Source organism: Vulpes vulpes, chromosome 8 (assembly GCF_048418805.1).
Source record: "Vulpes vulpes isolate BD-2025 chromosome 8, VulVul3, whole genome shotgun sequence".
Lineage (NCBI taxonomy): Eukaryota > Metazoa > Chordata > Mammalia > Carnivora > Canidae > Vulpes > Vulpes vulpes.
The window spans coordinates 43,670,860-43,683,270 of record NC_132787.1 but is presented as its reverse complement, the minus strand read 5'-3'; the positions used below and the strand labels follow the sequence as shown (position 1 = coordinate 43,683,270).

At 46.2% G+C, this 12,411-nt stretch overlaps 1 protein-coding gene and 1 pseudogene across 11 annotated transcripts in view; one reads left to right on the top strand and one right to left on the bottom strand.

Annotated features, from left to right (window-relative positions):
• Positions 1-12,411, bottom strand: part of CACNA1C (calcium voltage-gated channel subunit alpha1 C) — a 648,720-nt gene that overhangs the window by 498,651 nt on the left and 137,658 nt on the right. The window lies entirely within an intron of this gene.
• LOC112917428 (large ribosomal subunit protein P1 pseudogene) lies at positions 10,603-10,942 on the top strand (annotated as a pseudogene).

Below are 12,411 nucleotides of genomic sequence, written 5' to 3'. Positions count from 1 at the left end.
TTCAGGAAGCCTCCCACATGACAGAACTGGTGAGGGGAGCCCCAGAACCTGTCACACACACTACTGCTCAGCAGGTTGCCAAGGAGGCCCACCCAGAAATGGAAACACTGAGGCACAGAGCAGCTGCCCACTGTGCCACGCTTTCTCCCATATGACCTTGAGGTCCTAGACAGCGACCTCTATCAGCTGATGTCAGGCAAGCTAAGACAAGAGAGCACAGTGGAGTCACTGCTTCTCAGCCTGAGGGCCAGGGGTGCAGGCAGTCCCTGGCAGATTGGAGGCCTCTGGTCCCCTCGACACTGGCAACAACCTCCCCCCTCTTCAGGACCCAGCATCCAGGGCCTTCTTGACCAATCGCAGAGAAGGTGCCAGACAAACCTGCACAGATCCCAAGGTACCTGCAACAGGATAAAACTGGTTACTGTTCAAAAGCCTGTGGCTGCCACTGAAAAATGTAAAGAAGGGATGGCCCAATGAAAGGAGGGGCCGCACAGAGCCAGCAGGCCCATCTGTAAACAGAGAGTACGTTAGGAATGTGTAAGCAGCGCCATAAATCCCTTGTCAGCTGCCTCCCGTCCTCCCTCACGGACAGGGCCCCCGTCCCGGAGGCCTCGGGCAGGAGGGGAGCTTGGCGGCCGCCTCTGATGGCCACAAAGATAGCGCCTCGCCTAGCAGAGTGGCTGTCACCGAGCACCGGGTAAAACAGACACACAGGGAGCTTCACTCATTAACATTGGCGTTGCCATGACAATGAGCTGTTGCCAGGTAGCAGAGAACTAGGAGAAGAGTGAGAATTAGCAAAGCCTAAAAATAAAGCCGTTATGTTTCTTCCCCCGTCTAGATGTCCATGTGCAACAGGCAGTAATCTCGCCTCCGCCCCAGCCCTGCCCTCTCCCCAACCGGCCCCCATGGCGGCTCCCAGCCCCGCCAGTCCCATGAGCCCCAGAGCCCCAGAGCCCCACAAGGCAGGGGTGTCCCTCCAGGGCAGGGCCACCTGCAGACAGGTGAGGGCTCACACCAGAAGGCCCAGGCCCAGCTGACAGGCAGCACGGAGAAAGCGCAAAAGCCAGGACGCACGCTCCCCTCCTGGGAGGTCAGCCTGGCCTCCAGACCGAAGCTGGGCCCACCCCCAGTGGCCACATGCTCCCCGGGCCAGACTCCTGGGCTCAGAAAGAGTGGGAAGTGGCAGGTGCCCTGGCCTAACCAATCATTTTTTCTCTTGTAAAACACCTGAGTCAGCCTCAGCCCCCGAGGTGTCTGTGGAAGTCAGGGGCCTGGGCCGGGAAGCCGGAGTGTGGTTCGTGGTTGCCCTGATAACTGTGATACCCCAACAAGGGCCATTGTGATACTAACGCCAAAAGGTAAGAGAGTGTAATGATAAAATTCATGGAGCAATTTGTAAACATCTCCCAGGGACGCCCGGGCACTGGAATTATTTTCAGGGTCTTCCGGTCTGGTTCTGATATCAGAGGAGAAAATACACGTGTCTAACGGTTACATGTTTCCTTTGTTCATCTCTCCCCAAGAGCCACAAAGACAGAAATCACATCTGGCTATTTGCCCTCATAACCTGAGTGTCTGCTGTCATCCCAGACACACAGTCAGCACACAACAAACAAGGAGCACCGCCTCAAACACGGCAGACAGCATTCTGCGTAAATGGCAAAGATATCAACAGTAATAACACCTGACCTATATAAAACACCTCTCTTTCTAAAATTCTAAGCTCTGCCTTCTAAGAACTAAATCCTACTTTCTATCCAGGTCTCTAGTCTCAAAAAAATGGTTCGCCACATATACAGGTATATTGTGCTCTAAGCAGATCAGAGAAATTAAAATCCAGAATTTTGTTAGCAATGATTTCCTTTTCTAGTAATTATAAGATTTCCTCAAATGTAGACCTGCCTAATGTCTTTAAAGCATAATTTCTTTAATATAGTGTGTGCTAATTTGAATCTCTATTTTGAGTGAAGCCAGCAGCAATGACTAAATTCGTGGTTTCTCTCCTTCTACCAGACTCACCCTTGAGTTATCTCCCTCTACCATGGCTGATGTGCACTCAACAAATGCAAACAGTAGCTAATTTTAATATTAGTGCAAGAAGTACGCACTTAAGAAACTAGAGTCATTATTTCTCTCACCATCACACCATAAAAATATATAATCCAGAACGGAACATAAACATTATTTCTTGGTTCTTCAACTGTTCTGGATTATCCAGTCATTCATCCAAATGCCAGTTCCTGCCTCTGGTCCCCCCAAAGCTTGTGCAAATAATATAAAAGTAGCAGATAGAATGACAAGTAAAGGAAGGAGCAGAACAACTGGGGATTTGAGAGCAAGCCCCATTGATCATCCCACTCCCCATCCCAACCTCCAAGCAACGCCTCCAAGCAAGGCCAAACCTGAATTAATTTATGCTCTTGAGAGAATGAGAATCAGCAGGTGAGGTCCTACCAAATAAGTAATAGTGATGCACATGATGGCTGTATCTCAACAAGACTCCACAGAGGTTCATATTCTTACAAACATACAGCAACAGTAGCCATCAAGCCTGCTTTCAGCATTGCCTCTAGAGAAGTTAAAGGTCATGGACATGTTCCTTCTCTTCCAAAGTCTCAGACACCCCAGACCTCTACTAGAGGGACCATGTATTCACAGGGCCTGATGTTCTCATAACCAGGCACAGCCCAGACCAATCTGAAAATGCTACTGGAGCATGTTTTCTACAAGCGTGGTTTCTACAGTAGAGCTCTTTTGAAAACTTTATGATCCCTTCTACTAAAAGGTACACGAGAGATGGCTCTCACCATCACTATGCAACGATGTTGCTACATAAGATCCCAGCTTGTCCTCATTACCCATCCATATACCTTCTTCCTTCTCTATGGCACAAAATACCCAGTTACAGCTGCAGATTCCAATGGGAAGGGGTTACTCAACAGATGGAGGTGACAAATAGATGTTGAATGACTGAATCGGCAAATGAAAAAGCTAGCCTAATGCTTTTCCCCTAAGACACTCAGATTATTGGGGTGCTTCCAAAAGGAGAACCTTGGGCTCAGTTCTCCGAGATCCCACCAGTCTAAGGTTGATCGTGTTTGCCCATTACTGTCTTTGAGATCATATGCCCCAGTACCAAATGTCATCACCAGCCCTGTGAGAACTGGGTTTGGATCCATTCCCAACCCTGAATCACCTCACTCTACATCATTTCCCCAGACTTCAGAATCAAGGCACCCCCACCAATCCTAGGCTTCCTCATAGGGAAGGGAAGCAAGGCAAGCTACCTGAACACCCTCAAAGAAACACAGCATAAATCCGAATGCTGTTATTAGCAATATTGCCATCACTTCACTTGGGACATTCTTTCACATGTCACTACTTCTTCCTGCCCTAAAGAGTTCATATTTTCCACCATGGCCCCGGTGAAGTGAAACTCTAAAGATGACCCTAATGAAGCTGCTGAAACATAGGTAGACGTCGACTCTGTACTAGCCACTCCTCCCAGATGTTCTGTTGCAAAAACAGTCTGATAAAAATAAAATCACGCCAAGCTGAAGATCAGATTCCTCTCCCTGCCCTTCCTTCCTTCCTGCAACAGATAAACTTGTTTTCTTACTTTGCATTTGCCATTTTTAGAAACAAGTTAGAAGTAAAATGCAAGCCTCTCCTGGAGGAAAGGATAAGGGTATCAGTCTCTCTCTCTCTCTCTCCCCACTCTCTTCTCTCTCTGTCTCCTCTCTGGCATGTGTTACTAAATTTTATATAGCTTGACTTGCTGCATCTCTGATATGAGCTGCTTATACACAACATAACCAGACACATATTTTTAAGAGTATGCATCACTTAAAATAACTGGATTTTAAGCCTTCTGATTTGAGGTGAGAATGTGGTTGGAGGACTGCATGGGTCTTGGCTCTTGAGAAAGCAAGGCAATTAGTGTTTTTAAAGAAAGGTAGGAGTAACCCTTCAGGAGGCCACTGACAGAAATATAGAAAAATCAGACTTGCTTTTTGCCCCACCAGACCCCCCTGGAAAGTACAAATATCCTTTCATGGATGGTTTCCAGAGATGAGTTTTCTGAAGCTCAACGCAGTTATTTTAAACGTCAGCTCCTTAAACTGTATTTCTAAAATATAATTAGCAATTCTTTATTCTTGGCCAAACAACTGCTAATAGAACACTGTGTGTATGGTGGCACAAGCCAGTTAAGAATCTTATAAAACAATGCCCAAAATACAGAGTGACACAGACACCCTTCTTTCTGCCTCTGTCTCTTTCTCTCTCTCCCTCTCTCTCTCTCTGTCTCATACAAGTACGCACACAGATGGAAAACCATTTGTCTTCCCAGAGCCATCAAATTTCGGGCACATGATGACTCCTGCCAGTGAATTTCTTATTATTACAACCATTAACAGACCACTTCCAACTGTTTGTTTGTTTGTTTGTTCGTGAGGATTATTGGTATTTGGTTTTCTTTTTTTTGAAACATACTGGAATATAGAATGGATACTTACAAAATTTTTAAAGGTATTTGATTACTGTTTTCATGAAAACAATTCTAACAATAATATACCTCACCCCAACCAAGACTTCAGTGGGGTATAGTATGATTGGTTACTTCTTCCTGGAAGCCATTAGGACCAGGGAGTAATATTTAAAAATCACCCACCTGTCAGAATGGATATTGCCAGCCAATAGAGCCGGCCTAGGGCTCTGGAGCCCTTTGCCCTGCTCGGTGTACATCTTCTATTTACTGGCTGTAGGGGAAGGCCAGGACTCCGAGGCAGGGGCCCAGGTGGTGGCGGCACTTGGATGAGAGCAACTCAAATGCTCAGAATAGTTGGAATAAGAATCACGTTTCTCCATTATTTCTATGGTGGGGGGAGGGGAGCGGGGAGTACTCAGGCCCTAAGTTAGACCTCAGGTCAAACGAGAGGGAACCCCCAAAAAACCAACCAACAACAAAAAGAAACCCAAAACCAAGGTATTTATTATGGTGGGAAACAATTTTTTTTTTCTGGGGCGGGGTGAGGAGAGGTTTAAGATAAGCTGACTTCTTTGGCTTACTCATCCCGGGGGGTTCCAGTTTGGGCTGATCTTCTGCTACTAGGTATGATAAGTACAAACTGATCATGACATACTAAGACAACTCCATATTAGTTGGTAAATAGCCATTTCCCTGAGTTTCCAAATGCCCTGCACCACCCAGGCCCCCTTCCTCAGGCCTCCTGGATCTTCCCTTGAATCCACTAAACAGAGGGTTTATGCCAGGCAGGGCAGAAGACTCCAGAACCCTGCAGCAGCTCTCCTGGCCAGGAGTATCCATTCTGATGAGTGCTGCCGGACCAGCTATTAATAACATGTGCAGTCCTAGTCATGGTCTTGCCTTAAGACTATCTCAGCTGGCATAGCTCTCCTAGCCAAACCCATGGTGACCTATCCAGCATGCGTCATCTCCCCTCTTGTGAACAGTGCTCTATCTAGCTGTTTATTTGAATTATGTCATGTGTGTGTGTTTTCAATGTGCATGTCTTCTCATTCCTCTCAGACGCAGAGATATGAGGCTGGCATCATACAATGTTTTATGTGTCTTGGCTTACCACTTTATATTTAACACAGTACCTGGTGCATTACAGACACTTAAGGATTGTTCATTGGAAAAGACTTCTAAGGTCTGACATTCCAACAGCCATGGCCTGTAAGTTTATTCCCATCCTAATCAAGCCCTGCAGGTCTAGTCCCCTCCATGAAAACTTCTCCGGAATCTCCCCCTAAGTGATTCTGTGTTCTTTAATCCCTAATGAATCAACAGACCATGCTGTACACTCCAACACCTAATTTAACTGTACACCACCTTATGTTATGCTCCTTATGAGAAAGTTCAATTCTTGTTGTTTGTCTTATCACCTCAACTAGATTATAGATTCTTTGAAGACAATGACCACGTGGGAAAAGGTACATTTTGGTAATCCATTTCTGAGAGTCAGATGTTCTGTGGAAAATGGTAACTTATTTCCCATTATTTTAAATAGGAAAAATTACAATGTGTTGTATTACATCAACCCCAAACCAAAATATGTTACAATGTATTTCCTAAAATGTAAGCAAAGAACAGCACATAACTATCATATAAACGATCACATTAGGATGTAAAGTGTTTAAAATAGCACTTCCTGACCTCTCAGTTGAATGTGCAGAAGCCTGTTCACCTGGTTTCTCCCAGAGCTTTAAAAGGGCCCAAATAGATGACCTCCTTCTAAGAAGGTTGGCAGTCAGGAAAAGGGAAAGGAAGAGTGTGTTGGGGGTTGGAAAAACAATCTGGTCCACCTCACTATTAAACTGGCTTTGCAAATCCTCCAACACACATGGCCAAGACTCCTCCCCTGGGGAAGGGATGAATGTTCCTCTGATGTAGTCACATGCCTCTCTTAGCCCCCAAAACAGCCACAAAGCACATCTCCTTTGTAGACACTCAGTGGGCTCTACAAAACACCTACAAATATTTACCGTGTACTACCAACTGTATTTGAACAATAACTTGAGGCTTTAAAATGTTATATTGTTGGGGCGCCTGGGTGGCTCAGTCAGTTAAGCGTTTGCCTTCAGCTCAAGTCAAGATCTCAGAGTCCTAGGATAGAGCCTCACACCGGGCCCCCTGCTCAACAAGGATTCTTCTCCTCCCTCTTTCTCTGCCCCTCCCCCAACTTGTGATCTTTCTCTCTCTCCCTCTCTCTGTCTCAAATAAATAAATAAAATCTTCTTTCAAAAGTTATATTGAGTTTGAGGGATAGAAATATAAACCTTTCCTATATAAATATCAACTGAAAAACATTTTATTCAGAGCTGTGTATAAAATATGAAGCAATGGTATTAGAAATGAGGATATATTCTCCCAGGAATATGTTAACAGGGGAAACATTCTGTAGGAGAAACCTGTATTTCTTCTGAACCTTTACCACCTTTAGCATAATGATGGGTACGTGGCGTATGTCCAATAGGTACTGAAGGACAGGAAGTTAGTATATCTGATCATTGACTACAGAAATGAGATGAGACTGGGTTGGAGAGCAAGAGAAATCCTACATTGGCCACGCTGGCTATTCAAAAGAAAAAACTAAGAACCAACACTCACTGGACACTGAGTATGAGGTAGGCACACATGTCAGCTCATTTAATATTCATGATACCCCAGAGAGCAAGCTATCGCCAGTCCCATTTCACAGACTGGATAGACAACTTGACTAAGAGCCACACAGCTAGTCGGTGGTGAAATCTAGAATTGTACGTGGGCGTAACTGCAAATCCTGAGCCTCTTGCACCATTCGTAGTGCCTCCTCTCAGGTCAGAAGCACAGTTAACCCCCAGGCACTGCCATTCTCTCTCCCAATCCCCCAGCATCTCATTTTATCTTTGAAAATGCTACCCTGTGCTTCTGAAATCACTCATCTACATTGTATAAGTAGGAATGTAGTCAACTGGACTTCTTCCTTCTGGATCGCATCCCAAGGCCTGGATTCTACATTGCATGGAGCTCCTGTGGAAGCACTAGATCTCAAGTGGACTACTTGATTTACACGGAGTGGTCCCAGTTTGTCCCACTCACCCTTCTGCCTCTCTGAGCACCTCCAAGTCAAGGTTAATCCCCAACACAGACCATGTACACCAAACCCTCTGCCTACCTCCTTATTCAAAATCATCAACCCAAGAGGAGGAGCCCGTCACTATTTATTCATCCGACAACTATTTCTGACCTGCCAGCATTGGGCTAAATATTGGGGGTATGACAATGGAGAGAAGATAAGGTCCTCAACCTCACCCAGCTACTGGGGTGACAGACAATCATACAAATAAATACATAATTACAGATTATTTTAAGTTCTATAAGAGACTAGAGCAAGAGAAAAGGGCAAGATAGGGCAATATAAAAGGTTCTAACAGGAAAGAAGATTTAGAATAGGAGCTTCGGGAAGACTTGTCAGATGAAGTGACATTTAATGAGACCTGAATAGAAGGATACGAAAGAGAAAGACAAATTAAGAGTGAGTGCCTCTGGGTTGTCGGCCTCCTCCCTGTAACCACCACGACCTGCCACCTCCCAAACCCCCGCCTCCACCTGCCTATCTCCAAGCTGATGATGTGAGAACCCGGCCTCTCCAGGGGGAGGTGGGGTGAGGGGGACCCTGAACTTCCACACACACAGGTTTCCCAGTTGGGTGTGCAGAAGCTCGTCACCTGGTTTCACCCAGCCCTTGATAGGGGCCCAAATGGGTGACCTTCCAGGAAGGGTGGTAGCCAAAGGAAGGCAAGAGATGAGGATGCAGACAGGTTGTGGAAAACCACCCTGGCTCCACAAACGCTGCCGTGCTTGTGGCCAAGACCCCCTATCCTTCTGGGAAGGGACAAATGTTCTCTGGTGTGTGTGTAAAAATTTTTAAATATGCATCCTGAGAGAAATGTAACTTGTCTAGTTCTGATTCATTCATAACTCATCAAATTTGTTTTGCAAGCACTGCTTGATGTCCAAGAAACTGCCAAGCCTCCCTAACCCCCACACCCCCCTTTGAAGTGGTGGTTATGCAGACGTCACACGCCCGCCTAGGCTCTGAAGAACAGACCCCAGGGCTCTGAGCCCTGAGATTTGGTAAGAAGCAGACCTGCTGTGAAGGTCTTCCAGCCACAGCACCCCGCGCTACCCCTTTAGGCTCTGTTTAGCAATCTCTCTGGTGTGAAAATGTATCCAGAACACATTAGTGAAAGGCTCACGGGTGTGTAGGGAGAAGAGAACTGGGGGGAACGATAATCAATGTTTATTTCGTTTGTTTGCTGACTGAAGCTATAATGTGTCAGCAGTCAGGTGAACAAAAAGAAGTGTCCTCCTTTTCTAGATTCAGAAAACTGCCCTAAAAACAGAAGAAGGGACAGGCTTCCGTGACTAAGCTCAGTCCCAGAACTCTAACTTCGTACTTGATTCTGTGTTGAATGGACCTTCTCAGCCAGGAGCAGTGTGTCCCCAGGGAGGCGGTCAGAGGTGAGGGGGGTACTTTGGTTGTCATCAGGCCTGGGGGAGGACTTAAGTGGGGGTGAACATCAAGGGTTCTAAACACCCTGCAATGGGTGAGACTCCCCCTAACAAAGACTGGTCTCAGCCAAAACGCCCCTCACACTGAACAATAGCTAATGTCAGGGGAAGAAGCCCAGGCAGTAACGACAGCGCTCAGTGGCCACGGGGGTGGGGGCAGGGGGGACAGCTCAGAGACAGGACTGTAGACATAACAGCCTATGCTACCTTCTCAGTACTGGCGTGTTGCTCCTCTGACCTTACGGTCTGATGGCCTGAAGAGTTTAGAGGCGTGTCCCTTTAAGGGAAGACTGCATATGTTTCACTCTAAACAATACTCAGTGTGGAAATCAAGTCACTTTCTAAAAACTCCAGGGTAGATACTCCAGGGTATCTGGAGGAAAGATGCTAAGTACTTCTTTCGTGGGATCCCCATGATGATTTTATCTCCATAGGGGGAAAAAAACTTGTGTAGTACAAATAGGCTTCCTAGGCTTCTATGCTCAGGCACCTTGATTTCCAGATAGAAAGCATCTCTTTATGGAGAAGAGAAGTCTACCTTGGACTGCAAGACATGGGGCATTTTGTCAACACATGTCTTCATCTGTGGGGCTTGGAACATTCTCAGGGCCTGTGGCCCTTTATCCATGAGCCTCACCTCACCCTCTGCTTACAGAGAAGACAACAGAGCTTGTACTTTACTCACAGAACAGTTTTAGATTAAACGAAGGGTCTAAGGATGGTGTCCAGCAGGATGCTTTCCCCCATGTGAAACAAGGTCCGTTTCTGTCTTCTCTGTTGTGGCTGTTGAGATGGTTGTGCCTTCCAGGAGGAAGAGGGCAGACAAAGAACCACTGGATTCTGAGTGCCCAGAAGAGAACTGATGGTCTCCTACCCCCAAAATAATTCTCATGCCTATTAATAAATGCTTGAAATGTCTTTAAATGATTCAGGAGAAGACTTAAAATATGAAATATCTAATATTCATGCAGGCTATAAATGACTGCGATCTAGTTCTTCAGTCCTTGTGCAAGTTTTAACAGGGAGAAGAGCCTGAAATATACAACAGCATTGATTGTCTGGAAGCAACGGGGACCGAGCATCATGAAAGTAGAAAAAAGACACAAAAGGAGATGTGAGGCACCACAGGCATGCTCAGCTGAACCAGCTATGAGACACCAGGCAAGGCCCTCACTGCATGAGCCTCAGTTTCCCTGTTTGTGAAATGGAAAGACTGAGTTGCATGTTCTTAAAGGCCTTCCAACTCTAAAACCCTGTCAGTCAAGCCAGTGATTGAAAAAAGTGACTCCACATTGTCCAGCTCAGATAAGAAGTGGAGGTCCAAGGTCAGCCATAAATCATTTCTCTAATATAAGTTAAAGAGAAAAAAAAAAAACAAATAGTTTTGCACACGACAAAAGTTTTAAAAAATGTAAATAGTATTGCCTTTCCTCAGGTGCTCTGTCCTTCTGAGGGAGCAAAGGCTGCACTGGGGTGAGGCGCTCAGTTCACCCGCAGACCGGCAGCGTGCCCAAACCATGGCCTCCTTCTCAGAGCTGGCCTCCATTGACTCAGCCCTCATCCTGCATGATGATGAGGTGACGGTCATGGAGGATAAAACCAAGGCCCTATTAACGCCAAGGGTGGAGGTGTTGAACCTCTGCAGCCAGGCTTGCAAAGGCCCTGGCCGATGTCAACATCAAGAGCCTCACGTGCAAGATAGGGACTCCTGCACCCACCCCAGCAGCTGATGCTGGACCCGCAGGAGGTCCCGCTCACTCCACCATTGCTTCCTCAGCTGAGGAGAAGGAGGCGGAACCAAAAGAAGAAGAATCTGAAGAGGCTGATGATGACATGGGTTTTGGTCTTTTTGACTAAACGTCTTCTGTAAAATGTCAATAAAAAGTTGAACTCTTGGGGTACCTTGGTGGCTCAGTCTGTTCAGCAGCCAACTCCTGATTTCTGCTAAGGTCATGAGTTCAGGGTCATGGGATTGAGCCCCGTGGAGGGCTCTGCACTCAGCAGGGAGTCTGTTTGTCCCTCCACCCTGCTCCCTGCTCGTGCTCTCTCACTCTAAAATCAATCAATCAATCAATCAATCAATCTTTTTTTTTTTTTTTAAAGGCTGAACTTTTAAATAAATAGGTGGTCAGTGCTCTCTGAGTCCTTGTCAGGAAAACTGATGAGGAAATTGGCATCACTGGCTACCCAAAAGCAATCGCTCCTTGTCCCTGGCTCTTAAGGTCCAGATTCTGTTTTTGTGACCCCTCTCTCCCAGTGATGGAGGGAGGTCCCTAATTCATCCAAACTGGTCAAGATGATCCCACTCTCCTTGCAAAAGGGACATCTGACCAACTCCTGGCCAGTGAGACATGGTGGAGTCTACTGGATTCATCTGGGAAAAGCTTCCTCACTCTTAAGAAACACTCAAGAGACACTTAAGGGACTGGAGAGATGTGTTCAGTCCCCCAGACACTGCTGTTTCTGCCTGGGATGTCTGCAATGGCTATGGCCACGTCATGATCTCAGGGGAGCTCTCTGACAACAGCCACACTGAAAATGCCAGAGCACCAACAATCAGGAGGATCCATGCCCCTAAGTCCCTCAGGAGATGATGGGCATGATGTAGTGATAGAACAACCTGGAGCCACCTGTCAAAGGTCAAAATGGACAGACTCACCACAGGTGTCAGGAGAAATGACTGTGCAGCCAATACCTAACTTACAAGAGCTAAAATATTTGCTTCAAGGAAAGTTTAGAAAAGACTTTTGGAGAAAAGACTATGCTTAAGAACAATTAAGAGTACATCAAAATGCATCCCTCACCTTGAAAACTAAGAATCACATAAAATAAACATGCTGCTCTGCATGTCACCTCTTGATAGCCTTGTCAAAGTGAATGCCAGCCACAGCAGCCTTGGACAACAATGCTTCGTGGGCAGGTTCTCTGTCCTCCTCCATTAATGCCAGGATGCCTTGTATGACATCCCACCTCCCACCTCTGACTGCCTCACCTGGTGCAGCCTGAGAACTGCATAGTAGAAAATGAAGAGCCGAGGTGCCTGGGTGGCTTAGTGGGTTGTGTCTGTCTTCAGCTCAGGTCACGATCCTGGGGTCCTGGGTTTGAGCCCCGTGTCAGGTTCCCTGCTCAGTGGAGAACCTGCTTCTCCTTCTCCTCTGCCCCTCCCCCTGCTTTTACACTCTGACTCTCTCTCTCTATTAAATAAATAAATAAAATATTTAAAAAAAAATAAAATGAAGAGTTTCTATCAAAGACACTAGGAATTTACCTTTTCTACAAATTTGATTCAATTTCTGTTTCTTAAAGCTGAAGTCTTCACAATTTGG